Below are 14,249 nucleotides of genomic sequence, written 5' to 3' on the forward strand. Positions count from 1 at the left end.
GAATTATGGTGTGATGTTATACCTATGGATGCATGTCATATTTTACTTGGTAGACCTTGGCTATTTGATAGGCGTGTGATGCATGATGGGTATAAAAACACATATTCCTTCACTAAGGATGGACAGAAAATACTCCTTACCCCTCTAAACCTCAAAAACAGCCACCCCACTTCCACACCCCCCACTTCCCTTACCACTCTCATAAAATCTGAATTGCATGATTATAAACCTCACAAACATTTCATTTTGAGCCAACTTGATACCCCTTCCCAATCGACACAAAAAGAACCACACCCACTCCTCACCCCTCTTCTCAAAACCTTTTCTTATGTTTTCCCCGAAGACATTCCCCATGGCCTACCCCCAAAACGGTGACATACAACATAAAATTGATCTTGTTCCCTAATCAATGCTCCCAAAAAAACCAGCCTATAGAACCACTCCAAAAGAAACCGAAGAGATTAGGAGGCAAGTGGAAGAATTACTGTCCAAGGGTCTTATTCGTAAGTTTCTTAGTCCATGTGCTTGTCCTACTTATATTGTGCCTAAGAAAAATGGAGAATGGAGAATGTGTGTTGATAGTAGGTCAATCAATAAAATCACTATCAAGTACCGGTTTCTTATTCCAAGGTTGAATGATTTGCTTGATGATTTGCATGGTTCTAAAGTGTTCTCCAAAATTGATTTGAGAAGTGGCTACCATCAAATTCGAATTTTCAAAGGAGATGAATGGAAGACCGCTTTCAAGACAAAGGCATACTATGACAAGAAAAGAAAGGAGGTCCGTTTTCAGCCCGGTGTTTTAGTTTGGATTCATCTTCGAAAGGAAAGATTTCCTTCCAAAAGGCGGTCCATGGTTAGTCCTCATAGTGATGGTCCATTTGCTATTGTTGAAAAGGTGAATGATAATGCTTACAAAGTTGAGTTGCCCGGAGATTATGGTGTTTCTAGCACCTTTAACGTGGCTGATTTATCACCTTACTATGATGAGTTTGAAGAGTTGCCGAGTTTGAGGGCAAACTCTTTTCAAGAAGGGGGGAATGTTGTAGCCAAGCCTAACAACTTGGTTATGGACATTTCTTTGGTTCAAGATGTAGCATCATGTATTGGTGCTATGCATTCTATCCATGGGCAGCAAGATATTCAATCCCTTGAATTTCTTGTTGTTCTTATTAACTAGTTTATTCTAGTTCTTTTTATGCTTTGAATAAATTGTAAACTTTAGTCATTTTAAGTTTGCAAATTAGTTATATTTTTTCTTAGTTCTTTTTAGCTTATTTTAGTTCGAAAAATATTGTCACATTCACACAAAACTACAAGTACAAAGATACATCAAAATGGCAGCCATTTAAGCTTCGAATCCGAAATTCTTTTACAAGGAATTTCAAAGATTTGAATTAGGAGTTACAATCAGGTTTCAAAGAGGAATTACAAGCCATTACAAGCCTTAACTTCGGCCTTCAAGTGGCCGTTGATATCAGTCAACATTGGAGCATCTTAAGCCTTAATTTCAGCCTTCAATTGGCTGTTTAATTCAGTCAGCTTTTGGAGCAACTAAAGAGCTTCAAAGTACACCCTTTTCCACATACATTCAAGCTAATTTCAAGGCTTGAACCAAGGAGGAGTTACACTTCTTTGCTGTTTGAATTTGGACGTGAATATTGGAGGAAATACATCTTCAACTTGTTACACTCTCTTAATTCTGATTTTATTTCAGCCTTAATTTGGAGGTTATAAGCCACCATTTTCTCTTTGATGTATCTATTTAAATAAGGATTCTTTTATTAATGTATCTAGACCAACAAAAGCTGATTTGTACTTAGGTTTAGAATAGGCGTGTAACAAGTGAGCTGAACAGCCACTTAAGTTAGCTTGTACTTAAGGATACTTGTTTACTATAAATAGCAAGCAAATGTGAATGAAAAAATCAGATTATTCAAACAAAAAAAACAAACTTGTCTTACATTCGTTTCTTGGATTAGAAACAAAACCTGAAATTCTTGGATTTGGAATTTCGTTTCCTTTGCTTAGTTTGCTAGTTTAGGCTACTAGTTGGCTTGTGATCTTAGGAATCCAAAACGTTTCTTAGTGGTGTGACTTTAACTAAGAAGCCTTTGGTTCTTTAGCCTTATCTATCCTTTGGTTTATCCCTTGTGTATTTCGAGTGTTACTCCAAATATACAACATAGTCGACCATTAGAGCGGGTGATTTGAGCTTCTTACCCAGGCGGTTATATTCCGTTTGGGGTTATCACATAGCCATTACACAAAATCTTTTGCCCCAATAGGGAGAGTGAGTGCAACTTTGGAATAAATAACCTAAGTGAGAACTTCAGCCGGTGACTGGCTAATGCCCCAGGGCATCCGATATTCGGTAACTTAATCGTTCTTCATAGATTATTCTGGTCGTTTAATTTTCGTCGTCTACATAGGTACGTAGAACCGACGAATAGTCTATTCTCTACGACGATTGCACCCGAAGGGGTGTCGTCGGATGCCTTTGTCCATGTTAGGATAGGCGGTTTTATAAAATCAGCAACCATCCGGCCATTTTGGCCTTTGGTCTTGTTTGAGACCGGTTGTGTAGCCACTAAGCGTTTTTGTGCTTAGTTTTTAATCGAACCATTGGCCGAGCATTATTACAACATTGAATTTACACAAAATGTCGAACTTAGTTGGTTGAACCAATAATCCGTCTGAGTATTACCCAGGCGGACAAGCAATTATTAAATTACACTAAGTATCAAACTTAGTTATTTAAACAAAGAGTCCGTCTGAGTTTTACCCAGGCGGACTAGGACAAGCAATTATAACATTAAATTACACTAAGTGTCAAACTTAGTTAGTTAAATAAAGATTCCGTTTGAGTATTACCCAGGCGGACAAGCAATAAAAATGGCAAACAAATTCTGCAAACAAAGTCTGCATTCTCATTAATTGACTTACTGTTTAGAAAAATTTACATTTCTCAGAAGTAGTACTTTTTAAAGTTATCTACATTCCAAGTTCTAGGCAGACGCCGACCGTCTGGGGTTTCCAGACGGTAGGTAACATCCCTGACTTCTTCATAAGTCCGGTAGGGACCTTCCCAATTAGGGGTTAGCTTCCCAACCTCATTGGCCCTGCCGGTTGCCTCCATTTTTCGTAACACAAAGTCGTCACTGACAAGCGCACATTAGGGCGCGCTTTAAGGCATATAAATGGGTGATTTTGGATGTATTTAGGCCCGTTTTGGTCGTTTATTGCCTTGTTACACTCGTTTCCTTCATATTACGTGCTTCACGGGTTTCGGTCTGTTTTTGGTGTGTTAACAGGTATAGTTGACCAAGTTATGTCGAGTCCCGAACCGTTGGTGCGTAATCAGGCTATTAACGATCCTAGTCCACCAAGCTAAGGCTTTGCTGCGGTACTCAAGGCCTTTAAAGGCAAGTTAAGTAGCAGGCAAGGCAGAACAGTTCACAAATATGACACCTGTTCACTATTTTGCTCACAACTTTCGGTATACAAATGATAATGGAGTGATTTTAATTGCATTGGAAAGAAGACTTAAAGAGCTTTCCAACGATATATTGCACGCCTCAAACAGAGCTCTGGATAAGAAGTTGTGACTGTTTTAAGAAGACCAAAGTGCCTGCAACCTTCCTGCCTATGCTGCACGGCCGTGCCACTTTTAGCACGGCCGTGCCAGGCATTAGCACGGCCGTGCCAAGCCAATTTCCATGCCCGTGCCTGTGCCCGTGCCTGATTCAGCACAGCCGTGCCAGATTCAGCACGGCCGTGCCAGGCATTAGCACGACCGTGCCAGATTCAGCACGGCCGTGCCAGTCATTAGCACGGCCGTGCCAAATTCAGCACGGCCGTGCCATAATTGAAGATATTGCGGATCAGCTACTGCCATGCTTGCACGGCCGTGCCGATTCACAAAGGGCAGCCTGCAATTTACTTTCCGATTTAAAACATATATATATAGCTCGATTGTAAGGGTTAAGAGACATTTTTTTAGAGATAGTTTTTGAGAGCCTTTGTAGAGAGTTATTGGAGAACTTTCTTAGTTTTAGATATTCATTAGTTTTCTTAGAGATTATTCTAGCGATTTTAGTTTTCTTGGATTGATTTGAAGCAAGATTTGTGAAGATTCTTTGTATTATTCATTGACGACGGATATCAAAGTTCTGAACTTTTCCATTGATTCGCATCAATACAATTGGTATTATTCATTCTTGTTTATTAATCAAGCTTTATTATTCCTTAATCAGAATTCATGTTTATATCTATTATGATTTTGGAATTCATTATTGCTTTGATTATGAATATGTGTGAGTAGTCTCCTAGCTAGGGTTTCGGGATGAAACCCGGCCTAGGTAATCTATGTAATTGAGGATTGATTTTGATAAACGGATTGTGATTAAATTGATTATATGCGATTGCATGTTAATTCGTTATAATAGGAGTAGCTAACCTAGAATCTTGAATTTGATTGAATGATATCCTTGATTTGAACAAGAGATTGTGAATTGAGTATTTCATTATTGAATGTGGTTTGATTATGTATCGAGTAATGTTAAGTGCATGAGAAATCCAAGATTAGTATTGCCCGTTGTCTTCCTATCACATGATATTGATCAGACTTATAGTCTTTTCATATCCCGTTTGTCTCTGTGATTCCTTGTTGCTTAGTTACCAATGGTTAGGCGGATTCCCGTTCTCCCTAGTGTCTTAGTTTATTGATTTATTCCATCTTATTAGTAGTATTTTAGAACACCATTTTCCATTGATTTCGAACTAGCTTAGGTTTAAGATTGATTTCCAATTACTCTCGTTCCTCGTGGACCGAACCTTTATTTGCCATTGTACTTGGTTATAGGGTGTTCGTATAAGTATTGTTTGATTGAGAGTTAGATTGTAGCGACCGATTTAACCCTCGTCAGTCACCTTTCAAAGGACGCTTGTGCACTTTCTTATTGTAGGCTCTGGTCCTTCTCGGACGGTATATCTCATGGCGCAGGGCAGCGTTGCCCCTGCATTCTGGGAGGGAGTCCAATGCCAGACGCATGGCCTCCCAATTAGCCTCTTCATCATAGAGCATGACTCTGAGAGTCGGCTCGTATTGTTTAATGGGCAAGACGGCTTCAGCACCGTATACCATAAGAAATGGGGTTTCTCCGGTTGCCCCTTTGGCAGTAGTCCGGATGGCCTATAGGACATGAATTAGCTCTTCTGCCCATAAGCCACCGGCTCTTTCAATTTTCTTTTTAATGTCGTCTGAGATGAGTTTGTTGAAGGCTTCAACTTGGCAGTTTGCTTGGGGTCGGCTGACTGATGCAAAACAATGTGAGATACCCTGATCTCCCAACCAAGTCTTGAGATGAGGGGTTTCAAACTGAGGACAATTATTAAACACCATAGACATAGGTACCCTAAACTGGGTGATGATGTTCTTCGAGATGAAAGAAATGACATCCTTTGTCTTGATGTTCTTAACCAGCTCAGCTTCTACCGATTTGGTGAAATAATCCATAGCCACCAAAATGTAGCGCTTTCCGCCTGGAGAAGGCGTATAAGGACCCAAGATATCCATAGCCTATTTAGCAAACGGGATAAAGCTGTGGATTGCCGTCAGGTCAGTAGACAGGCGTTGAATAAGTTTGCCAAACCTCTGGCACTTGTCACATCTCGTCACCAACTCTTTAGCGTCTGCTTCAAGAGTAAGCCAAAAGTAATGTCGCCTGGCTCTGACGGCTAAGGACCTGCCGCCTATATGAGAAGCACAATACCCAGCATGCAATTCTTCGAGAACTTCTTTCCCCTTTTCTGGGGTAACACACTTCAATAGAGGTTTAAGGAAACCCGCCTTGAAGAGCTCTCCGTTTCTCAACTCGAAGTTTGCTGCTCGCTTCTTCATGACGGCTGCTTCATGTGGTGAATCAGGAAGTATGTTGTCTGATAAATATGCACGAATGCCATCCATCCAGGTAGAGCTTTGGTCCAGAATTCCAATGGGCTCTTCATATATGCTTCTCTTTTCAAGAACTTCCCAAAACCGACCGAGGCGTATCACAGCAGGCGGATAAAGCCAATTTGGACAACGCATCTGCCTGATTGTTATTCGACATGGGCACTTGATTCAAACGGAATTCCTCAAGTGCCCCAGCCTCTTCTTTGACTGCCTGAAGGTATTTGATCATAGCCGGATGAGTTGCCTCATATTTTCCCTCATACTAGCTAACGACCTACTATGAATCAGAGTAGGCGTCAACTTTAGTTGCCCCTGCTGCCTTACACATGCGGATTCCGGCTAGCAGGGCTTCATACTCCGCCTCGTTATTTGAGGCTTGAAACTTAAACTTCAGTGCATATTCAAATATGTCCCCATCAGGGGACTCATATATAATTCCTGCACCGCAGCCGTTCTTCGTTGAGCTCCCGTCTACACTTTCCAAACCTGGTCAATGTTATCCAGTTGCACCGGTCGTGTCATTTCAACAATGAAGTCGGCAAATACCTGACCTTTCACTACCTTTCTAGGTTCAAAAGTGTTTTTAAGACTTTGCATTTCAATAGCCCATTTCAACATTCTGTCGGATGATTCCAAGGTAGACATTGGCCGCTTGAGGGGCTGGTCGGTGTAAATTACCACCGGATGGGCCAGAAAATATGGTTTCAATTTCTTGAAAACCATATACAAGGCAAGGCCAGATTTTTCTACCATGGGGTACCGGAGCTCAACATTTTTTAGAGCATGGCTAATGAAATAGACCCGGAGCTGAATGACGTCTCTCTCAGCAAGGAGAACAGCACTGAGGGCATGATCTAAAACGGCTATGTACATGTATAACACCTCTTTAGACAGTGGACTAACAAGCCTTGGCAAAGAGTGCAAGTGTTCTTTCAGCCATTGAAAGGCCACCTCAGCATCATCCCCCCATTCAAATCTGGTCTTCTTCCTAATTGCTTGGAAGAAGTAAAGGCATTTGTCACCTGACCGACTAAGGAACCTCCCCAATGCCGCCAGGCAACCGGTTAGTCTTTGCGCTTCCTTGACAGTGCGGGGTGACTTCATGTCAATTACCGCCTGTATCTTCTCGGGGTTAGCCTATATCCCCCTTTGATCAATCAGGAATCCGAGAAACTTCCCAAACTCAACACAAAAGACGCATTTCTTAGGATTTAACATAACCTTATGCCGCTTGAGTGTGGTGAAGGTCTCTTGGAGATCAGCAAGGTGATCCGCCTGCTGCTTGGATTTGACTATCATGTCATCAATGTACGCCTCTACATTCCTCCCAATTTGATTAATAAAGACCGTATTAATCATCCGTTGAAATGTAGCCGGCGCATTCTTCAAGCCAAACAGCATCACAGTGTAACAGAATAACCCTTGATCAGTGACGAAGGCCGTCTTTTCTTGATCTTTCTTCCACAGGGGTATCTGATGGAAGCCGAAGTAGGAATCCATAAAACTCATCAAGGCATGCCCGGATGTCGAATCGACAGACTGTCGATCTTAGGAAGCGGATAACTGTCATTGGGACATGCCTTTTTGAGGTCTATGTAATCAACACACATACGCCAGGTACCATTCGGCTTCTTTACAAGCACAACATTCCCCACCCAGTTGGGGAAATTACATGGCCGATTGAACCCAGCGTCCAACTGCTTTTTAACTTCGGCAGCTGCTGCCTGACTTCTTTCCTTGCCGTGATTTCTTTTCTTTTGTGGACAACAAGATCCGGGCTGACGCCTGGCATCTCTTCCACTTCAAAGGCAAAAATGTCTTTGAATTCTTTCAACAGAAGATGCAAGTCTGCACCCAACTTAGCATAAGCAACCGTCCCAACCTTTACAGTACGCTCCGGACGGTTGTCGTCCAGAGGTATATCAACATGTTCTCCAGCCGGTTGGGGACGGAGCTGACAAGCGCACTTTAGGGCGCGCTTTAGAGCATATTTTAGGATAATTTTGGATGTATTTGGGGCCGCTTTGGCCGATTATTACCTTGTTATGCTTACGTTCCCCATATTACGTGCTTCACGGGTTTTCGGTTTGTTTTTGATGTGTTTTCAGGTAATATCAACCGAGTTTAATCGGATCCCGAGCCCTTGATGCGTAACCGAGCTAGCCTTGACCGGAGTCCGTGCTGATCCAGGGTGAACTGCGCGCTTGACTTCTCCGCATTAGAAGACGTACATAAGGCCCAACTTCAAGGGAGATTTAAAGACAGTTTTAGAGAGTTTTGAGAGCCTTTGTAGAGAGTTATTGGAGAACGTTCTTAGTATTAGAGATTCATTAGTTTTCTTAGAGATATTTCTAGAGATTTTAGTTTTCTTGGATTGATTTGAAGCAAGATTTTCGAAGATTCTTTGTATTATTCATTGACGACGGATATCAAAGTTCTGAAATTTTCCATTGATTTGCATCAATACAATTGGTATTATTCATTCTTGTTTATTAATCAAGCTTTATTATTCCTTAATCAGAATTCATGTTTATATCTATTATGCTTTTGGAATTCATTATTGCTTTGATTATGAATATGTGTGAGTAGTCTCCTAGCTAGGGTTTCGGGATGAAACCCGGCCTAGGTAATTTATGTAATTGAGGATTGATTTTGATAAACAGATTGTGATTAAATTGATTATATGCGATTGCATGTTAATTCATTATAATAGGAGTAGCTAACCTAGAATCTTGAATTTGATTGCATGATATTCTTGATTTGAACAAGAGATTGTGAATTGAGTATTTCATTATTGAATGTGGTTTGATTATGTATCGAGTAATGTTAAGTGCATGAGAAATCCAAGCTTAGTATTGCCCGTTGTCTTCCTATCACATGATATTGATCAGACTTATAGTCTTTGCATATCTCGTTTGTCTCTGTGATTCCTTGTTTCTTAGTTACCAATGGTTAGGCGGATTCCCGTTCTCCCTAGTGTCTTAGTTTATTGATTTATTCCATCTTATTAGTATTATTTTAGAACACCATTTTCCATTGATTTCGAACTAGCTTAGGTTTAAGATTGATTTGCAATTACTCTCGTTCCTCGTGGACCGAACCTTTATTTTCCATTGTACTTGGTTATAGGGTGTTCGTATAAGTATTGTTTGATTGAGAGTTAGATTGTAGTGACCGATTTAACCCCTTGTCAAAATGGCGCCGTTGCCGGGGAGTGGTGTTTGTTAATTTCTTTTTGATTTCTCTAGTCTAGTTCATCATAAATAAAAAAGCACAAAAAGATTTTTCCCTTTTGGCTACACTTGTAGCCCTGCTATTTAATTGCTTTTGTTAGTGTGTATGCGCAGGTCTAAACAGAGAGAATTAATACCCTTCGATCCAGAAATCGAAAGAACTTTGAAGAGAAATCGTAAATCTTGATTGACGTCATCAAACTCTCAAGGAAAGGAACACAACACACAACAGGTTCCAATGGCAGACATACCGCGCCAACCCAATCGGCCAGCACCACGACCCCTTAAGGAGTTGGGAACTCCTGGGGCGTATAGAGCTTCAAGTGGGATTGCTCCACCCACTACTGAGGCCAATGATTTCGAGATCCGGCCGGCTATGATCACCCTCATCGAGAGAAGGCAGTTTAGTGGTGCCAAGCATGAGAGCTCTTTGGCTCATTTGAACGAATTTGAGAAGTACTGCAATACCATCAAGGTTAATGGGGTGAATCAAGAGTTCGTGAGATTGAAGCTTTTCCCCTTTTCACTTATTGGGAGAGCTCTCGAATGGTTAGAGAAGGAGGTGAAGACAAACTCTCTACACACTTGGGATGATGTCACGACACCATTTTTGGGAAGATTCTATTCTCAAAAGAAGACGGCCGATGCTAGAGCCTTGATTCAAGGGTTTCGGCAAAGGAGTGGGGAGTCGATCTATGAAGCATGGGAAAGGTACAAGGAGTACCAAAGAGAATGCCCACACCACGGAATCCCAACATATCAAGTTTTACAGATTTTCTATGGAGGATTGAGTCCTCAAGGGAAGACCAGTTTGGATGCGGGAGCAGGTGGCCCAATAATGAACAAAACTGAAGAGCAAGTCATAGATATTATCGAAGATGTGGTACGACACCACATGGATTGGCAAGACGGCGAGCGAGATGCTGTGAACAAGAGTGGAGGAGCGGTTTATTCAGTGGACCACCTCAATGCCATTAGCAACCTGACATCACAAATTACGAACCTCGGGAAGGAGATGTCAGTGATTAAAGCCAAGCTCGATTCCGTGCCATTGCAAGATCTTCCCTCCCAATCTAAGGGGAGAGATATGAATCCTAATCCTTCCGTTTCTAATATGCCTGTAGGATGTATTTTCTGTGAAAACTGTGGGTCTTATGATCATTATACTAATGCTTGTAATTTTGATCCCTCATATGATCCTAATAATAATGATGGTAATAGATATAATAATGAACAGGTCAATGCTATGTCTTATGATAACGGACCTAGGAATGACAATAATAGATATCTGCCACCTAATCAAAGAGGGAACAATTATAATCAGGGAGGTAATGATTTTGATTATCAAAACCAGTGGGGAAATAGGGGCCAAAGGGACCAAAATTCCCAAGGACCCTATAATCAACATGGTGGTTTTGGAAATCAAAACCAATACCAACAGGGTAATCAAATGAATCATAATTCCCAAGGGCAATTCAATCAAGGGGGACACGGCATTAATAATAGGGGAAACTGGAATAATAATAAGGGGTACTCTAATCAAAATCCCCAACAATCTAATGTGTGTGGTTCCCGAGCTACAAATGATAATTATTATGCTCATGGACCACCACATAGATCTAGCTTGGAGGAAATGATGGAGTCCCAGGCCAAAATGGTCAACACTTTTATGTCCACCACTGATAAAAAGTTTAGTGAAGTGATGACACATAATAAGATGCTTGAAACCCAGATTTCTCAGTTGGCTAGTGCTATAAAAGATGGGGTTGGAGTTTCAAAACTACCGCCTCAAGGTATTGACCCTAAAAACTCTGTAAATGCTATCACCACTAGGAGTGGAAAGACATTGAGGGGGAGCGATGAAGTAGTACCCCCTAGGAGTCAACCTGTGACTCCACCTATCACTGATAATGTTGTAGGAAGTGAGGATGAGAGGACCAGAGAAAAAGATAAAATTAATGAGGTCCCAAAGGAACAGGTGGGAGCACAAACCAATGAACCCGACCTATTACATAGACTCCCCTACCCCCAAAAATATGTGAGACATAAGCTAGATGCCCAATTCGGGAAGTTTTTAGAGACCTTCAGAGAAGTCCACCTTTCTATACCATTCACTGATGCTATCAAGCCAATGCCTAACTATGCTAGGTTTTTAAAAGATATATTGAGTGGTAGAAGAAACTGTGAAGGGGTAGAAACTGTTAACCTCACTGAACACTGTAGTGCTATAATAATGAACAAAATGCCTCCTAAGTTAGGAGATCTGGGTAGCTTTTCAATCCCTTGTGCTATAAACAAAATGAATATTGATAATGCTTTGTGTGATCTTGGAGCTAGTGTTAGTCTCATGCCATATTCTGTTTATCAACGATTAAATATAGGAGAACTTCTTCCCACTAACATATCCCTTCAATTAGCCGATCGATCGATCAAATTTCCAAAGGGTAAAGTGGAAGATGTTCCCCTAAGGGTGGGGAAGTTTGTCATACCTGTTGACTTTGTGGTCCTAGATATGGATGAGGATGTTCATATACCTATAATTCTAGGACGTCCTTTCCTAGCTACTTCGGGGGCCCTTATTGATGTAAAGGGTGCCAAGATTTCATTGAAAGTAGGAAAGGAGGTTTTAGATTTTGATTTAAATAAAACTATGAAATATCCTTGTTCTAATTCTGATAATTGCATGATGGTTGACACTATTGATTCCATTGTCTCTGATATGCGTAACGAATTATTCTATACTAATCATGATTTTGAGTTGAATGAGATCAAGGAAAACAGGGACATGGAGGAGCAATTTCTAGATGCATTAGATGTGGCCACTGCAAAGGAGGCTAATGAAGCACCAAAGGTAAAGCTTAAACCCCTTCCAAAACATCAAGGAAGGGTTTCCCCTATGTTTGTAGTACCTAAGAAAGGGGCGGTGACTATTGTCAAGAATAAGAATGGTGAGCTTTCTCCACTGCAATGGCAAGTATTGATTATGGGTAACATGTAATCCATGTGTTGCGTCAAGCTAATGACGTTAAAGAAGCGCTTCCGGGAGGCAACCCGAGACCCAGTCAATGAGGTACTTTTCTCTTTCCCTTTTTGCCTTCTAGGTAGTCTCTCGATGCCTGACATTGAGGACAATGTCTATACTAGTTTGGGGGGGTGAATGGTTTCCTTGTTGATTTTTCCTTGTTTTTCTTCATATTCCTATAAAAAAATAAAAAAAAAACGAGTTTCTTTTGGTTTCGTTTTGGTTTGTTTCTATCTAACCTGTGCAGATATGAAGACTCATGGAGGTAGCATTAGGAGCTTCGCCGCATCTCATGTTGTCTTAGTGTGTTTTCAAGAAGCATTTGGTGAAATCTTTCCCTTTTTCCTTTAGTTTTTTTTGTTTTTGTGTGCAATATAGGAAAAGCTTCTGTTATGAGAATGTGTAGTCTAGTTTATATGATTTGCCTCATAGCCTTTTCCTATATTTTTGGATCGTGATAAACTTGTCTAATTGCATAAACTTTTGGAATAATGCTCATATTAGGATTCGAAACGTGAATGAATGTGTGTGGAATATCTATTTCTACTTAAGCCAGTGATGAATACACAGTTTGAGTCTATTGTTGATCAATGTAGACGAGTCTAGGCGAAGGTAGTTGGTTAGAACACTTTTGTCATGTGAAACTCTATGCCTTTGGGCTGTGGTAAGATGGAGTCGCTTCCCATTTGTGGATTTGATCCCCTTAATTGGTAGTTGCTTTGTTTTTGAATCCCGTGAGGTTTTATTGTTCTAGCCTTCATAATTCTTCTTGAGTGGCATATTTGGATCCTTGATTGCGCATGTTTCGATCTTAGTGTTGACTTGTAGCTCCCAAGACCGACTTGACACTTTTAAGGGAGGAAGAGGGCACCTTTTTCATTTTTCTTATTCTTGTTCCTTTTGTTTTGTTACAAATTAATTTTCTTTTTACATCATCTTACTTGCTAACCATGTTGAGCCTTTAATTCCATTCTTGGTTACCCATGTTACAAACCCGATGGCCGATGTTTTACCAACCCTTAGTTGTGAAGCGTTTACCTCGCAAGGTTTGTTTGAGCTTATTGTGTATAAATCAAGAATAATGATCGATAGTTGGTTTGAGCAAGTTTGAAAGTGAGCTTAATTGTAAAGATGTAATATGAAAATTTGTTTTTGAAAAAAAAAAGAAAAAAAAAAGAAAAGAAAATCAACAAAAAAAAAGGAGAAAAGCCGTCCGAATTGTGAAAAAGGCGAGGACATATGAATAAAAGCTTTGAAGTTTGAAAAAGGTGATTTGAGTGTGTATAACATAGAGAGTTTGGGATGTGTAAAAGTGTGATCAATGTTTATTGTGGAATGTGAATTGCATCTTTTGAACTATTGTTTTTGAGAATTGTGATTCTTGCGCTTCATTTAGGAATTAACCCCATTTTTTTAAATTGTTTTCACTTACCTTACCCATTGCCAATACATTACAACCCTTTAAGACCCTTAGACTTTAGAGGTGTTCGGTTCTCAAACGGTGGAGGGAGATACATTATGCGTAATCGAGATGCCGGGATACCTTTGTTATTTCCTCAAAATATCACTTTTTCCGGTTCCTTCGAGGAACCACGAGGGGCCAATTAGGGTGGTGATTTGAAGCAAAAGGGGAGGACGTGGCCGGTTTGGTCGGGTTTAGAGGGAAGCATGATTTCTTTGTTCTCTATGCTTGGTTTAGGTCTTGTTCGCATTTGATCAACGATATCTTGGATTGTGTGTCTCGTTGCTTGTTTGAGTGAGTTTTCCTTCCGTGCATGGTTGTTCTAAGTAGGATCCATTGATTTCATTCCGTGCTTAATTTGATTTGTTCGCAATGGCATAGTTTATTTGATCTTGTGTGTGTTTCCCTTGGTTTTTGCTCGAGGACTAGCAAATGTGTAGCTTGGGGGGTTTTGACAAGCGCACTTTAGGGCGCGCTTTAGAGCATATTTTAGGATAATTTTGGATGTATTTGGGGCCGCTTTGGCCGATTATTACCTTGTTATGCTTACGTTCCCCATATTACGTGCTTCACGGG

The sequence above is a fragment of the Chenopodium quinoa genome, unplaced genomic scaffold, assembly GCF_001683475.1.
Source record: "Chenopodium quinoa cultivar QQ74 unplaced genomic scaffold, ASM168347v1, whole genome shotgun sequence".
In the NCBI taxonomy this organism is placed as follows: Eukaryota; Viridiplantae; Streptophyta; class Magnoliopsida; order Caryophyllales; family Amaranthaceae; genus Chenopodium; species Chenopodium quinoa.